Source organism: Bombina bombina, chromosome 10 (assembly GCF_027579735.1).
Source record: "Bombina bombina isolate aBomBom1 chromosome 10, aBomBom1.pri, whole genome shotgun sequence".
Lineage (NCBI taxonomy): Eukaryota > Metazoa > Chordata > Amphibia > Anura > Bombinatoridae > Bombina > Bombina bombina.
Genome location: NC_069508.1, coordinates 185205225 through 185222341, shown reverse-complemented (window position 1 = coordinate 185222341; position 17117 = coordinate 185205225). Strand labels below are relative to the sequence as shown.

The window sequence follows — 17117 nt, the reverse complement described above, 5'->3', positions numbered from 1 at the left end:
ACAAAATCGTATTGCCTTGTTATCAATCATGTGTGTGTTGATTATGCAAACATAATACTGTTAAAGCCCCATCCTCATGTGACCTACCTGATATGACTATTTAAAGATTTCCTATAGAACACATATTTCCCCAGATATAGTGGATAGTCTATTACATACTCACTGGTGGTATCAGGGGCTTGTCACAGGGCTGAATTCATGATTACTAAACTAGGCAGCTGCCTCTGCTGGTGGGAGAGGCTTCACATTTACACTATCCAATAGTGATCCAGTAATATCCTTGTCAGTTGACCGATTACTGTGGCAACCAATAACTACGTAAGCTTCAATCTTGTTCTTGGCCAATCCAGAACTCGTGATAATGGTTCCTGTCAGTTTTCTTTCACTTAAAGGCACACGAAACCTAAAAATATTCTTTGTGATTCAAATAGAGCTTACCATTCTAAAATACATTTCTAATGAATTCCTGTTATCAAATTGACATTGTTCTCTTGGCATCCTTTATTATATAGCATATCTAGATAGGATAAGGAGCATGCACCTGTCTGGAATACTATTTAGCAGCAGCTGCACTGCTGTCATCTAGTGCTCAAGCTCCTGAGCTTACCTACCTGCTTTTTAAAAAGAATTCTAAGTGATCAAAGCAGAGGTGGTAATAAAAGTAAATTGGAAAGTTTTTAAATATAAAAATTGTACACTTTGTCAGAATCATGAAAAAAAAAGAATGGGCTTCATGTCCCTTTAACAGGGCAGAAGAAGAGGAAGGTAGAGAATAATAGTTAAAGGAGCACTCAATACAGTACTTCTGCATAATTAACAAGTGCTTAATAAAAATACAATGATTTAGCACCTACTCTAAATTTCAAATAAGCAGTAGATTTTTTTCTGACAAATCACAGACTAGTATACCCTGTGAGCTTGTGCACATGCTCAGTAGGATTGATAAAGGAAGAAAATTGAAAAGTGTCTTAAACCTGCATAATTTATCTGAATCATAAAAGTTTATTTTGACTTGAGTGTCCCTTTAATAAAAAGTATATGGAAGAAGAGAGAGAGAGAGTAAAAAAAAAAAAAAAGTTTTATGTTGTTTTTTAAACAGTTCTGCTGCTGGGTTGTAGCACTAGCACTAGCTACTACTTTATATTGCTGTCCAGTTGGTCCTCTGATTGCTGCCTTGAAGGCATCACCCCACCAAGAAATAACAGGTTAACACATTTTTGGCTGTACCAAACGACCCCATGAACCCCTCTCAGATGAAACAAAAGAATTGTTTTTTGCAATGAACTAATCATCTGAAACCAATCTTTTGTCCATGCGCACATCTAACAGCCTATACAGTAGGAAGGATAATGCTATCACATAATCTCAATAATGCCTAATGTATCAGTATTCAACTCACAAACATAGCAAAACCATTAATCCTATGGCAATGTTTACAAGGGATGTAAGAATATTTATAGAAATGATGTCTGACTTCATTTAGAAAAGGGACACAAGGTTTCCTGCATTCTGCAAAGACAGTCAGCTCAATCAAATAGATGTCCATAGATAAAACATTTTACATTCTTTTTATGCACAACAACCTTCATACATTAGCAGGGAGATCAGCATAAGAGCTATATGTGTTTGTGCCGTGGTCTAAAGGACCACTTAACACATAATAGAAGAGCATAATCAATGCATGCATAATAAAGAGAAAAACACAGCTTGAATTTCACGAGTAGTAGATTTTTTTTACTGACAAATGTCAGTTAGTTACATTTCCTTCCCCTTGCATCATGTGACAGTCATCAGCCAATCACAAAACGCATATAATTATTTTCTGTGAATATGCTCAGTAGGAGTTGGTGCCTCAGAATGTGTGCATATAAAAAGATTGTTCACATTTTGATAGAGGAATTGAATTGGAAAGTTGTTTAAAATTGTTTTCTCTATCTGGATCATGAAAGTTTAATTTTGATTCAACTGTCCCTTTAAAGAAAGCACTAAAATAGTGCATGGTCTAAAAAGCAGAATATATAAGGAAAAAACATTCACAACATCTCATCGGGCTTTGCAAATAGTGCTGTATAGGTTCAGTCTCAAAAGGTTTAACATGGAAACACCAGAGACTGCTGAAAAAAAACAAATCCCCCCAAAAAGATGTTGTTATTGCAGCTTAAAGGGACGGTAAAGTCAAAATGAAACTTAAATGGATTGGATAGAACATTATGTTTTAAACAACATTCCAATTTACTTCTATTATCAATTTTGCTTAATTCTCTTGGTGTCCTTTGTTAAAGAGTAATCCTCCTTGAGCTCAGGAGCATGCACGTGTCTAACCATCTGGCAATAATGATTGCAACAATGTTTATAGTAATATTATACAATGTTGCATTTACTGCTTCCATAGAATGCTGAAAAAAGGTGCACGATAATAAGCCTACTTAGGTGTACTCTTCAACAAAGGATACCAAGAAAAGAAAGCAAATTACACCAAAGAAGCAAATTAGAAATGTGTTTAAAATTTGACATTTCTAACCCTTTAATTAACCTTCATTTGCTTCTGGCTTGTTATATATTCTTTTTTTTTTTTCTAGCAAGTTTGTTTCATACTTCTGGGAATCCTGCAGCGTTAAAGGGCTTAGTAATATGATGATATGTAGAAGAATAGTTTAAACAAGTCCAAGGAATACACTTGTCCTGCTTACAATCTGACACTACAAATAAACATTCAAAAGGAGAATAATATACGGTCAAATCACAGTTTTAAAAAAATCTCCTATACATGAAAGGGATAGTCTAATCAATATTAAACTTTCATGATTCAGATAGATCAGCAGTTTTAAGCAACTTTCTAATTTTCTTGGTATCTTTATTTGAAAAAGCAAGAATATAAGCATATGACCCAGCCCATTTTTGGTTCAGCACCTGGGTAGCACTTTCTGATTGTTGTCTAAATGTAGCCACCAATCAGCAAGCGCTACCCAAGTGCTAAACCAAAAATTGGCTGACATCTAAGCTTACATTCAAATAAAGATACCAAGAGAACGAAGAAAAATGTATAAAAGGAGTAAATTAGAAATTTGCTTAAATTTGCCTGCTCTATCTAAATCATGAAAGTTTAATTTTGACTAGACTTTGGCTTTAAATATAAACTCTTAAGAGAACCCACAAAAAATCCACAAAAACATTTGTGTGTGATATGTGTAAAAGAACATTCTAAATTATTCAAATATTTAATTATGTTACACGTTTGCTTCCCAGCAAATCAGAATTTAAATGCAAAGACACTGGGCTAAACGGTTGAACGTTAGCGGAGGTGGCTCGTTCTAAAGACAATATAATCTGAATTTACTGAGTCTCTCTTTCAGTATTGGTAGATATGGGTGTTCCTGCATCTACTGTTGCCCAATAGATGAAATCTCTCACATGAAACAAAAACTTATTACCAAGCAGCTAAAACAATTACCCCTCTAATAACTGTAGTTTCATACACGGTTAATCTAGATGTCTGTAAGTATAGAATACTGTGTTTTGGTAAAGTATTCTTGCTGGCTAGAACAGGGGGCGTCTTGTAAACCTCGCTGACAGAATGAGCGGATGACACCCCTGAACCTCACCTAAACCTCAGCCAAGCGCAATAACAACGACTCTTCTGCCCTTGTGAAGTATTTCAATGCTGAAAGTGTTGTCTTGTTTTTAGTTTACTTTAAAGGGATATGAAGCCCAACATTTTCTTTCATGATTCAGATACAACATGCGATTTTAAACAAGTTTAGAATTTACTCCTATTATCAATTTTTCTTCGTTCTGTTAGTATCTTTTGTTGAGAAACAGGGACGTAATGCTTAGGAGCCGGCCCATTGCTGGGGCACTATAAGGCAGCAGTTTTGGAAGAATGTTATCCATTTGTAAGAGCACTAGAGGGCAGCATTAATTCCAGCCATGTAGTGCTCCAGATGCTACCTAGGTATCTCTTCAACACAGAATATCATTGCAACTGAGCTAATTTTATAATAGAAGCAAACTGGAAACTTTTCTTTAAAATGTTATGCGCTGTCTGAATCACAAAATACATTGTTGGGTTTTATATCCATTTAATTTTTCTTTTAATTTTTCAAAGTTTTTTTTTGTGTTACTGCTTGCTTAGATATGTGCCTAGCTCTTACAAAGGTTTAAACACATAGTTAAAGTCAGCTCAAGAGCAGCAATGCACTACTAGCTGATCACATCTGGTGAGCCAATAACAAGAGGCATATATATGTAGCCACCAATTGCCATCTAGCTTAATAGTGCATTGTTGATGATAATATGGACATGTGCTTTTCAACAAAGAACACCAAACAAACAAAGTAAATTTGATACCAGAAGGAGATTTTAAAGTATCTTAAAATGGCATCCTGTGAGGGCCCCGTGCACCAGTATTCAGACCCCACAGCTTCTCAGAGAGTCAACAATAGCTTGTATAACATGAATAACATCTGCACAGAAGCAATAGGCACAAACACCAGCAATCTGAGCAGGCATGGGGACCTATTTATCATGATGCGAGCGATCATGTCCGCTGCACATCGATAAATGCCGACAGCATATGCTCTCTGCATTTAACATTGCACCAGTTCTTGTGAACTGCTGGTGCAATACCGCCCTCTGCAGATTCGCCGCCAATCGGCCGCTAGCAGGGGGTGTCAATCAGCCCGATTGTATTCAATCGGGTTGATTTCCGGCGATATCTGTCTGCTGCCTCAAAGCAGGCAGACAGGTTATGGAGCAGCGGTCTTTAGACCACTGCTTCATAACTTGTGTTTCTGGTGAGCGTGAAAAGATAAGTGTGACATCCTTCCTTATTTAATTTGTGTGCAAACCGCATAGTTTTAATATTTGATTTAAACTATATTTTCCAGACTAAAAATGATAATTGAAATGACAACATTTAGGAATATGGGAACTGAGTGTGCACAAATTGTCAATTGAAAAAGGCAAAAAATAGTTTTCATCAGGTTTTGATTTTTAAAAGTTCAGAAAAGCTGTTTTCTTACTGATTGGAATAAAGGTGTTGAACTGTCCCGCTGGAGGGTGCATGGGGTATCAAGCCTTGAATGCATTTGAAAACATTGTGATAGATAAGTTATAGTGGGGTTTTCAAATAGATTAGAATGTGCTTTGAATTTAAAAACTATTCATTGCACTTAGTGTAAGTAATTCATTTGATTACAATGGGGACTTATGTGTTTAACCACAAAAAAGGGGTTAAATACCTAATGATTTGCCACTCTTGCGCAAGACATGCCACTAACCAATGAGGAGCAGCATACACATGTAGCCTCCAATTACCTCACTGCTGTATAAGGGCAAGGAACTGCACTTTTTGTTTAAAGGGACAGTAAAGTAGAAACAAACTTTCATGATTCCTATAGAGCAACAATTTTAAACAACTTTCCAATTTACTTCTGTTATAACATTTGTTTCATTCTCTTGGTATCTTTTATTGAAGAGTAAAGCTGGGTAGTCTCATAAGAGCTCAGGAGTGTGCACGTGTCTTTAGTACTCTATGGCAGCAGTGTTTTGTTACATTGCATAACAAAGCTACAAAAATGTTACAAAACAACTAAAGACGTGCACACTCCTGAGCTCTTATGAGACTACCTAGTTTTACTCTTCAATAAAAGATACCAAGAGAAAGAAGCAACTTTGATAACAGAAGTAAATTAGAAAGTTGTTTAAAATTGCTGCTCTATCTGAATCATGAAAGTTTAATTTTGACTTTACTGTCCCTTTAAGTTTAAAGGGATATGAAACCCAACTTTTTACTTTCATAGTTCAGACAGGGCAGCAATTTTAAACAACTTTACAACTTACTTCTATTATCTAATTTGCTTTGTTCTCTTGGTATCCTCTCTTAAAGCAGCAGCAATACACTACCGGGAGCTAGCTGAACACAGGTGAGGCATTTATGTGCAGCCAAAAATCAGCAGCTAGCTCCCAGTAGTGCTTTTCTGCTCCTGAGCCTACCCATGAACTCTTTGCAAAAAATGACAGCAAGAGAACAAAACAAATTTGATAATAAAAAATATGGAAAGTTGTTAAAATGACGCTCTAACTGAATCAAGAGAGAAAAAGCTTGTGTTTCATATCCCTTTAACTGTGTTTAATTGTTTTACACGGCAGAATTACCAACAAGCATTATTACAACTTCACTTTAAAGGGACATTAAACCTCTTGCTTTTGTGTAAAAATGGTGCTTTGTCCCACACTCCCTAGGAGACCAAAAAGCAAAATCTGTAACCTGCAAATAAAACAGCTGCTTTGGGCGATTTGTAGAATTTTGAAAACCTAAGTTACAGAATTGTTTTTTTTTTGTCTCTCTGGTGACCAATGGGACGTGGGAAATTTTTACACAAAAGTAAGAGGGGTTTGATGTCCTTTTAAAGTTACCCTGGACAGGAATATAGACCAGATGGGTCTCTTAGTCTTCATAGGTGGTAAAAACTCATGTTTTATATCTGATATTATTTTCACCTAATTTTAAACTAAATGCTTCTATTAAATATGTGCTGTAGCCCCATTCTAGGAAAGAGTTTTATTTAAAGGGACATGACACCCAAAATTGTTCTTTCATCATTCAGATAGAGAATACAATTTTAAACAACATTCCAATTTACTTCTATTATCTAATTTGCTTCATTCTTTAGATATCCTTTGTTGAAGAAATAGAAATGCACATGGGTGAGCCAATCACACGAGGCGTCTATGTGCAGCCACCAATCAGCAGCTACTGAGCCTATCTAGATATGCTTTTCAACCAAGGCTATCAAGAGAATGAAGCAAATTAGATAATATAAGTACATTGGAAAGTTGTTAATAATTGTATTCTCTATCTGAATCATGAAAGAAACCTTTGGGGTTTGGTGTCCCTTTTAAGCATATATTACACAAAACATAGTTCTACAAGTGATTATTTCCAGTACCACACACTATTTATGTGTTTTCTGGAGCACCAGGTGTTTGAGTACAACAGTGATTTTACTGAAATAGATGTAAACTGCGTTTAGAGAAGGGTGCACAGATTTAAGGAAGAAGAGCTGAGTTTCAGTTTCAGATGCTGGAGGAGATAAGTGTAATCTAATGTCTGAGTAGCAGAAGATGTGCCACTGAGGTGTCTGCACGCTCTCCGTCTGCAGACTCGTTATCCTCAGGCACCTTTAGTTTGAGAAGTAAAGTAACAATATTCAGGCAGCAATAGGAGGGACAGAAACACAGGAAAAGTCAGCCCTTTTAAACAGAAATTGGGAGATCCGTGGAAGACAGAACAAGGGGAGATTGCCTTTGAAGTGGGAAAAGTATATACTCTAATTCCCAAGTCTTTTAACCTTCAGCCTGTCACAACATGTAATCACTTCAGGACAGGATTACCTTGTAGCGTTATACTCTATACATAAGGAAAACTTGATTCTTCTTACAAGTTCGTAAGATACACAGTACAACATGTTTGCCTAAAGGGGCATAGCACTGAAAAACTTAAAGCATTTAAAAAAAACCCATAAAAGCAGAAGGATAAAATGTTCTTTTACTTGGAGCATTTTATTTTTTTAAACAAAATCTATTTTGTTCACTATAACTCCTTTTTAACTGTTTAACTCCTACAATGCTTCAGAGAGGTATAGCCAGTGAGCCAATTAAAGTGTGGCTTACTTGCATATCCACCAATCACCAGCTGTGTCCTGTACAGGAGAGCTCTAAGTGTACAAACTAAATGTCTCAGTAGTTAATCACATAGTGACAAAGAGTTTTTCTTTTTAAATAAAATAGTCTAACAAAAACAGCATTTATTGTTTCACTTTTTAAGGCCCCTTTTTTAGCATAAATTCATTATTTATCTTCCAGAAAAATTCTGTCTTGTAAAAGCTTTAAACTCACCACTACCTTTGGCACATCCACTGTTTTTGTAGTGTAAGTTCATGAGAAATACGACCGTATCAGCGTTGTGTGCTAGCATTGGTAAGCAGTAACAAACATTACTTGTACACACAGCATGGCCTAAGTTTTCTGAGATGTAATTGAAACATAAGCTTAATTTTGGGTACTGTACTCAAATAATTTCTTTGTGTCATCCTAATTAGTATGTTTATAAATGTATTTTTACATGTTTAAATGTTTCCTATGCACAATAACAACAATGTGTATTATGTCCAGTGGTGAGATTCCCGATATTTTAGCAACAGGTTCTGGTGAGATTACGATATTTTAGCAATAGGTTCTGGGGAGATTCCGATATTTTAGCAATAGATTCTGGTGAGATTACGATATTTTAGCAACAGGTTCTGGTGAGTTTCCGATATTTTAGCAACAGGTTCTGGTGAGATTCCGATATTTTAGCAAAAGGTTCTGGTGAGATTCCGATATTTTAGCAAAAGGTTCTGGTGAGATTCCGATATTTTAGCAACAGGTTCTGGTGAGATTCCGATATTTTAGCAAAAGGTTCTGGTGAGATTCCGATATTTTAGCAACAGGTTCTGGTGAGATTCCGATATTTTAGCAACAGGTTCTGGAGAGATTCCGATATTTTAGCAAAAGGTTCTGGTGAGATTCCGATATTTTAGCAACAGGTTCTGGTGAGATTCCGATATTTTAGCAACAGGTTCTGGTGAGATTCCGATATTTTAGCAACAGATTCTGGTTGGATTCCAAAATTTTAGCAACAGGTTCCCTAACTTCTCTATAATACAAAATCTTTACACTTTCCTCATTTTAGGAAATTGTCCTTAAGAACTGGTGAGAACTGACTGAATCCCACCACTAAATGCAGTTAAATGTATTCCTGTGAAACATAAATCAGTGTAACCATAACGCCCATAAGTGTCCTGATGAGTTAGACAAAACCAAAGCTGTTACAATTGATTTACACAAACTTTATTCCCTCATGTTTCAGCTTTTAGCATAGACTTATTGTTACATAAATTGCAAATTTCTCAAACCCTGTTTTACAGTTGGCACACCTGCCTGATATATATTTTGGCCTTGTTCTGTTTCTGTAAAGGTTTATTTATGTGGCATTTGACAAAATTAATTTGAATTTAATGAAGAAAATGAATTTATGAAGACAAAATATTGTTGACAGTAATATACTGAACATATAAGAAATCATGCACAAATTTACTGTCTAATACTTTAAACGTAAAACCATTTTTCACAAAAAAAAGAGATTATAAATAGCCTATTAAGACACAATTAGATAAGGGATTTACTTTATGTTTTGAGAGAAATAAAAAATAATAGTCCATTGTGTATAATAGTAATTTGCAGTAATATTTAACAGAACTTCCAGAAGGAGTAGTTGATTAACCACATAATCTTCTGCGATATGTGATAAAAACAATGTCGTATTTTAAGAAAGTTTGAAATAAACATAAGTTGGCTACTCTGAAAATTTTGGAAATGTGGGCTTCTTGGAAATTAAGCAGAATAGATAGGCCTATAGGTCTGTATCTGCAATCAAAATGAATGCTTCTAGCCCTAGAAGAATTCTCACAAATTTTATAGAAATAATATTAAGTTACTTTCCCTAAAAATATTAACTATTTAAGGTCATATAAGTACAACAATATAGTTTTAGAACTTTTTTAGTAGATGTCCTTAATTTAAATTAATCCTTTTGCTAATTATCCTTTATTTCACACTTTCATGCCACAAGCCCACTTTAAAAAGGCCTGATGCAAATGTTTACCGAAATTAGTTTCTCCTATATAATCTCTCTAGAAGCTAGGATGCCTTCCTCCATTTTCTTTAGCTGCCCCACCTATAATATAAAGCTCCACTTAAGAACTTACGCCGCAAAATATCTCGTTACCGCAATTAGGAATTAATTATTTTACATCACCAGTCTTGAGATACACACACACACACACACACACACATATATATATATATATATATATATATATATATATATATATATATATATATATATATATATATACTGTATATATATATATTTATTACACATAAAAGTTAAAATCGTCTATTATGTATCTTCAAAGTATACAATAACAAAGACCATGGGGATTGGTATAATACATTTTCCCCAAGATTTTCCTGTGCAATAATACTTACAAACCTTATTCTTTATGTTAAACTCTCATGGTATTTTCAACTTAAAATCACAAAAGTGAGATTATCAATAAATTAGTGAAACAAAACAATCCCCTTCTTCAATACCTTAAATAATAATATTATTTTGAAAATATCACACGGTTTTATAGGCTTCATAAAGTAACGTAGGAAAATGATTCACAAGCTACACATAAAATATGATGCTTTCATAAATGTACCACTGTACAAACAATATTTACTGATACTCTAACTCATACAAAAGGCAACAATTAAAAAACACAACTTTCATCAAAAGCTTCTACTTACGTATCGAAGTGCGTTGCAGTTGTTTATAAACTCAGAGGTGGCGAATTTATTAAGAGATGTATGAAGGGGAAAAGTTGTAAAAGCATATAAATTGGTATAGGTGAAAAAGAAAACAAATCAAGTAGTAATAGAGGACTTTTCAATAAGAAAATAAGTGAGCGAATATACAAAGAGACAGACGTAGTGAGAGAAAAAAAAAAGCAAGTGACTTGAAAATAAATAACAAGAAAGAGGAAACGAGAAAAATCAGCATTGGTTTAGTTTAAGAAGAAGTGAATGAGAGGGAACAGCCCATATGGTCTGTTATCCAACCAGATTATGCTGTAAACCCACAACTTATAAATCATTCACAGACGTAGAACACAACTTCTCTCTCCTTTTTTTCTTTCTCTCACTAATCTCATCTGTCTCAACCTCTCATTCTCTCAAACACAGTTTTTTTTTAGATTCATAAAAAAATAAGAAAAACCACACCCTGGGTTGCATTACAGTCTAATTCCACTGAGCAGTCAGACTGGCAAAAAAAACCTCTTATTTTATTTGGCAGAGTGAAAAAAAGAGACTTTTTTTTGGTTGTAGCTGGGGGTGTCTGTGTCTTACTGAGTTCATCTGCAGCATGTGTCTGGATATTAGTGAGTGGGGTTGGGCAAGTTGTACACAGGTACTGAGCACACAGTTTATACTTACATCAAGCGTGTGTGTTTGAACTTGAAATAATAATTTCTTCTCTCTTTGTTTTAATTAAAAAAAAGTGATATTTTAAAATATATTAACATTTCTTAAATAGATTTTCTAATGTAGATAAAAAAATACTTTTGGTTTTTATGTATGTGGGGTATATGACTAATAGTGTTGTATTCGTTGTCAATATCAGTTATGAATAATTTACCAATGCACTACTTTAACAATATTTAAAAAAAAAAATTTTTTTACTTTTTTAAAGGGACATTTAAATGTAATAATAAAAGTCTGCAATTTGTTATTGTATTTTATAACACAAACTCTCATTGCAGCCCCTAAACCTGAGTTTAAAGGGACATGACACACGTTGTGATTGTAATATAAAGTTTTATGAATAATAATATAAAGGTGTTTGTTACAGACTTCACAATCCTAACACTGCTACATATCTTTAATTAGCCTTAGCAGAGGTGATAAGATACAAAACTGAAAAACATTGCACTAAATTGACTATGCAAGTTTTGTCTACATCTAAAACAAGCCTGGACTGATTCCTACAAATAAAGCAAATGGTGGGAGTGAGAGTTTGGCCAATGAAAAACAACTGCAGAAAACAAGGTGTTAAAGAACTCAGAAAATGTTCACACTTGGTTGGTATGTTGATTTATTGCAAGACTACAGAAGATTCTTGTAATTACAAGGTATTTTATGTCCCTTTCAGTACATATTTAACCCCTACTGCAGGGCTGAAGAGCATAGCAAATACAAATTAGAGCATTTTACCATCATACTAAAATATACCTTTAACTATTTCTATTTGATATGCATGATAGATCCCTTTAATACATTGTTTATAGATTTGCAGAGTTTTGAAGAGCTCAGTACAGACAAGGGATATGATAGCAGCTTTCACACTTAGTAGTATGTAACTAAACATTAGCACAGGAAGGAAGCGGATTTCAGGGGAAAAAGACAACATCAAAAAAGGATACAATTTACTTTGTTTATCTAATTTGATTCATTCTCTGGGTATCCTTGGTTGAAGAAACACAATACACATAAATGAGCCAACCACATGAGGCATATATGTGCAGCCACCAATCAGAATCTCCTGAGTTAGAAATTAGAAAATATTAGTAATTGTAAAGTTGTTTAAAATGGCATGTTCTGTCTGAATCATGAAAGAAAACATTTGGGTTTGATATCCCTTTAAGCTTGTGGGGGTTAAACTAAAGTGAACTAAAAAGGAAACTGCGTTGTTTTTTTGGAAAATATGGCTGATTCATGGAACATCTGATCCTTAGAATAAAGCATAATAATTTAAACCTTTCTGCATATATCATTATTTGGCCATCATCAGGATACTTAGTCCCTTCGCTACCGATAATTTCAGAGAAAAACTTGTCCAAAATACCGGAGAAATTTTTAGCATTTTTGCAATTACTCTTTTTAAACAGAAATTGTTTTTTTTTTTTTTTTTAATGATCAAAACTATATATTTAATTTTATGTAGCAACCCAAGGTATTGATCTAGGCCCATTTTGGTATATTTCACCATCAAATGAGTATACATTACTACATCATATAAAACATTTTTATTCAAACTTTGGGTGTCTCACTGAAATTATTTACATACAGTTTGTGCAGTCATAACTCAAAAGGTTGTAAAAGCTTCTATAGGATCATTTTTGTTCAGAAATAGCAGACATGCACAGCTTTGCCATTGTTTTTTGGTAATTAGAAGTCTGCTAATTGCAGCTGTGCATCACAGTTCTGATATTGCCGGCAGAGAAGTAGTTAGTGTTAGCTGGTAAGGGTAATAGTATTGTTGTGTAGGGATTACCCTCCCACCTGAACCTCCCTGATCTCTCCCAAACAGCTTTCGAACCCTCCCACTAGTAGCAGACATTGTAGGTACTGGCAGCTGTCTGCCAGTATCCAGTTTATTGGTATTTTGAAATTTTAATATAATACATTAATATTTTTTTCTGTATTGTAGGGAGTAGGGCCGCCACTAGAAATTTTGGGGCCCCTTACTTAACCATTGATCAGCCGCCCCCCCCCCCCCCTTTGACATGTGCAATTTTTGACCAAGAGACTAAAATGTATTTGTACTTTATTCTTAAGTGTAGTCAAACTTGGAAATGTTGTAAAGGTAATAACACACAAACACAGAAACACTCATACACTGAAACACACACTCACACATAAGGATCCAAATATAGACACTCTAGCAGACACGCAAAGAAACACACACACAATCTCAGACAGATAGTAACAAACAAACACAGAAACACACAGACACCAATAAGGATTCACATATAGACACTCTAGCAGACACGCAAAGAAACACACAAACAATCTCAGACACAGACACCCGCACAGACACTCAGCACTTGTTTACATTGACCTGACAAGTAATGAGGTAGACTACAGTTTTGTCAAAAAAGGCGATTTACAAGACAAAATATGGAATTCTCATTATGTTTTTGTCAAGGAAGATGCCAACTATATGATGACAACAGCATGCAGTGGCTGAAAAGAAGGGCCCTGAACTGCCTAAACAATAATTTAAAGGTTAAGTGGTGGATTGGTGACTTCCAGAAAGGTCTCAGTCTCAAAGTCTGTAGAAAGTTGTAAATAATCAGTAGTAAGGTCAAAATGTCCTAAAAAGGAACAGGCAATGGACACACACACACAAACTTGCACATACACCCAAGGAAATACCCACAGAGACAGCCTCAGAAAACACAAAGACATACACACTCACAGACACCCACAGAAAACACACAAAGACATTCATACACACACACCCTCACAGAGACATCCACAGAAAATGCACAAAGACAGACACACCCACCCTCACAGAGAGATCCACAGAAAAAAAAATACATACACACTCAGAGACACAAACAAAAAGGACAAAGACATAAACACAGACACCCATAAGAGGTACAATTTCTGCACATTGCCATCCCCTTAATCAACAGTGTGTGACATGCTTGATAAGAAAAAAATAGTAGAAATGAAGAGATCACTTTTTAAAGAATCCTATTTGTAAATGTGCAAACAAAAAATACTTCTGTGAATTCAAAATTGTATATTATTGATCTATCAGAATGGATAGATGAAGAACAGTACTTTTGAAAGGTTGATATATGTTTGGGGTCCCCCACATTTTCCCCAACCAAGAGCACCACTTAAAATCTGGTGTACAAATGTTTCCATCTGTCATCTGTACTTATGGATTTTGAAAATGATGTATTCTATCCATATGGTCTCGGTGGAACCATAATCTGTGGCACTAGGTCTCATACCATTAAATCTGGTTAAATGCAGGATTTAGGCTTGTTTGTATGTATGTCAATATTAAGTCAGCTGTAGTGTAAACTGAACAGTGTCCAATTAACCTGTCTCATTTTAAACACTGAGCAATCTTAGCCTGAGAGTATAACATTTTATGCAGATGTAAAAATCATAGATAAATGCCTCCTGGCATCTGGAAAGTCCTGGCATAAAGGGGCAGTAAACTGGATTCTAATTAATATATATATATATATATATATATATATATATATATATATATATATATATATATATATATATAAATAAAAAAAATAATATCTGCCAAAAGAAATCCTCTCAAATGCTAATGCTTTACTCCTTGTAATGACATTTCCCACACTCAATAGCACTCTGCTGTAGCGCCCTCTGGTGGCTGCTAAAATGTAAATATATATATATATTTTTAAATAATAGTTATGCTTGCCTCATGGGACCCCCTGGCCCACTGGGCCCCTGACAGGAGTCACCCTATTCACCCCCTGATGGCGGCCCTGTGTATGTGTATGCTTGTGTGTGTATGTGTATATATGTATGCTTGTGTGTGTGTGCATGCATGTATATGTATGCTTGTGTATGTGTATATATGTATGCTTGTGTGTGTACGTGCATGTGTGTATATGTATGCTTGTGTGTGTGTGAGAGAAAATTTGAGAAAAAACATATAAACCCATACCAAATACACTGCATATATAATTTGAGAAAAATATCCTAATAAAATAGTTTTTACCATTTGCCAATAAAAAAAATAAATGTCCCTGGATTTCATTTTAAAAATCTGGTCACTTTATCCTATTATCAATTCTTCTTCATTCTCTTGTTGTCATTATTTGAAAAAGCAAGAATGTAAGCTTAGAAACCAGCCCATTTTTGGTTCTGAATATGGGTAGCACTTGCTGATTGGTGGCTACATTTAGACACCAATCAGCAAGCGCTACCCAGGTGCTGAACAAAAAATGGACCAGCTCCTAAGCTTACATTCTTGCTTTTTCAAATAAAGATACCAAAAGAATGAAGAAAATTGATAATAGGAGTAAATTAGAAAGTTGCTTAAAAATTGCCTGCTCTATCTGAATGCTCAAAGTTTAATTTTGACTAGACTGTCCCTTTAAGCATATAACATGCATGTTTAGTCTTTAAAGTGAGCATATACCACCCTGGAAGCCTCAGGGAACTATGTAGTAGGTGCGTATTATTGTTTGCATATAACTATGTGTTTAATATCTGCAAAGGGGTTAAACCCATGGTTAAAGTCAATCTAGAGCAGCAATGCACTTCTGGGAGCTAGCTGAACACATCTGGCGAGCCACTGGCAATGTGTAGCAACCAATCACCAGCTGGCTCCCACAAGTGCATTGTTGCTTCTGAGCCTACCTAAATATGCGTTTTAACACAGGATACAGAGATAAAAAAAAAAAGAAGTAAATTTGATAACAAAAGTAAATAGCATAAAGAAATCTCCTGAAAGTGAATGTAAATTTAAATGAATGAGTGCCCGATTTTTAAAAATACTATTAAAAACAGGGGCACTTTCATTCATTAAAATTTACATTGCAGCGTTTTTTTAAAAATACTTCCCTTTTTCTTTATGACTGCAGACCGGCGATCCTCTGCCCGCTTCTCCTGCTGTACTTAGCATATCAATAACGAAACTGGCTTCCTCCAATTGTTGCGTGGCCTCACGAGCTGGATGCCTTGGGGTTTTCGTAACGATTGGAGGAAGCTGGTTTCATCATTGCGGTGCTAAGTACAAAGGATCTGTGGATCTGAGGATCGCCTGTCTGGTTTTCCTAAAGCAAAAAGTAAGTATTTTAAAAAAAAAAACTTAAATGTAAAGTTTAATGAATGAAAGTGCCCCTGTTTTTATATTCAACTTTACATTCACTTTAAATCTCACTCTCTGGGCAAGATTACATATGCGGCGTCGCCCACAAAAGCCGGTGACGCCAGTTTTTACGTGGTTTTGATATCGCATATACAGCACCGCATATAAATGCGGCATGTATATTTCACCCGTCGCCCTCAATTTTTACTCCCATAAGCTAACATAGAACCGCGTCACAAATCGGTATCACATATTCAGCGCAAGGACTTTGGCGGTGCACATGGAGAAATTTTACTCTGTTTTCACCTCGCCACACATAGGCAGGCGCAGCAAGACTTGCACTGAGTATGAGAGCAACGTAACCCCCTGAAAATAGTAACTAACCCCTAACGCATGCACAATATCTATCTACCTGTCAATTGCCTACCCCCACCGCAATAACTAATAAACGATATTAACCCCTAATCCACCAACCCCCACATCACAAAACATCTAATGAACCTATTAACCCCTAATCCGCCAACCCCCCACAACGCTATAGACCTAATAAAGTTATTAACCCCTAAACCGCCATTCACCCACATCGCAACAAACCTAATAAATATATTAACCCCTAATCCGCCAAACCCCCACAACGAAAATAACTAATTAAATTACTAAGGCCCCTAACCTAACACCCCCTAAATTAACTCCAATTACCTAAATTAAAAAAATACTAAGTTACAAACAATTAAAATAAAAAAGCTAACATTACTTAAAAATAAAAAACCCTAAGGTTAAATTAATCGTAATCTAAGATTACAAAAAATAAAAAATTCTAACATTACATAAAATAATAAACTAAATTATCAAAAATAAAAAAATTAAACCT

The 17117-nt window shown here is 35.1% G+C and overlaps 1 long non-coding RNA gene across 1 annotated transcript in view; it reads right to left on the bottom strand.

Moving 5' to 3' along the window:
* The window catches only part of LOC128641433 (uncharacterized), a 37792-nt gene extending 27105 nt beyond the window's left edge, over nt 1–10687 (bottom strand). Inside the window, exon 1 of the long non-coding RNA XR_008399489.1 lies at nt 10399–10687. This is a non-coding gene — a long non-coding RNA (uncharacterized LOC128641433). The remainder of the gene's footprint in view (nt 1–10398) is intronic.
* Nucleotides 10688–17117: the final 6430 nt, after the last annotated feature.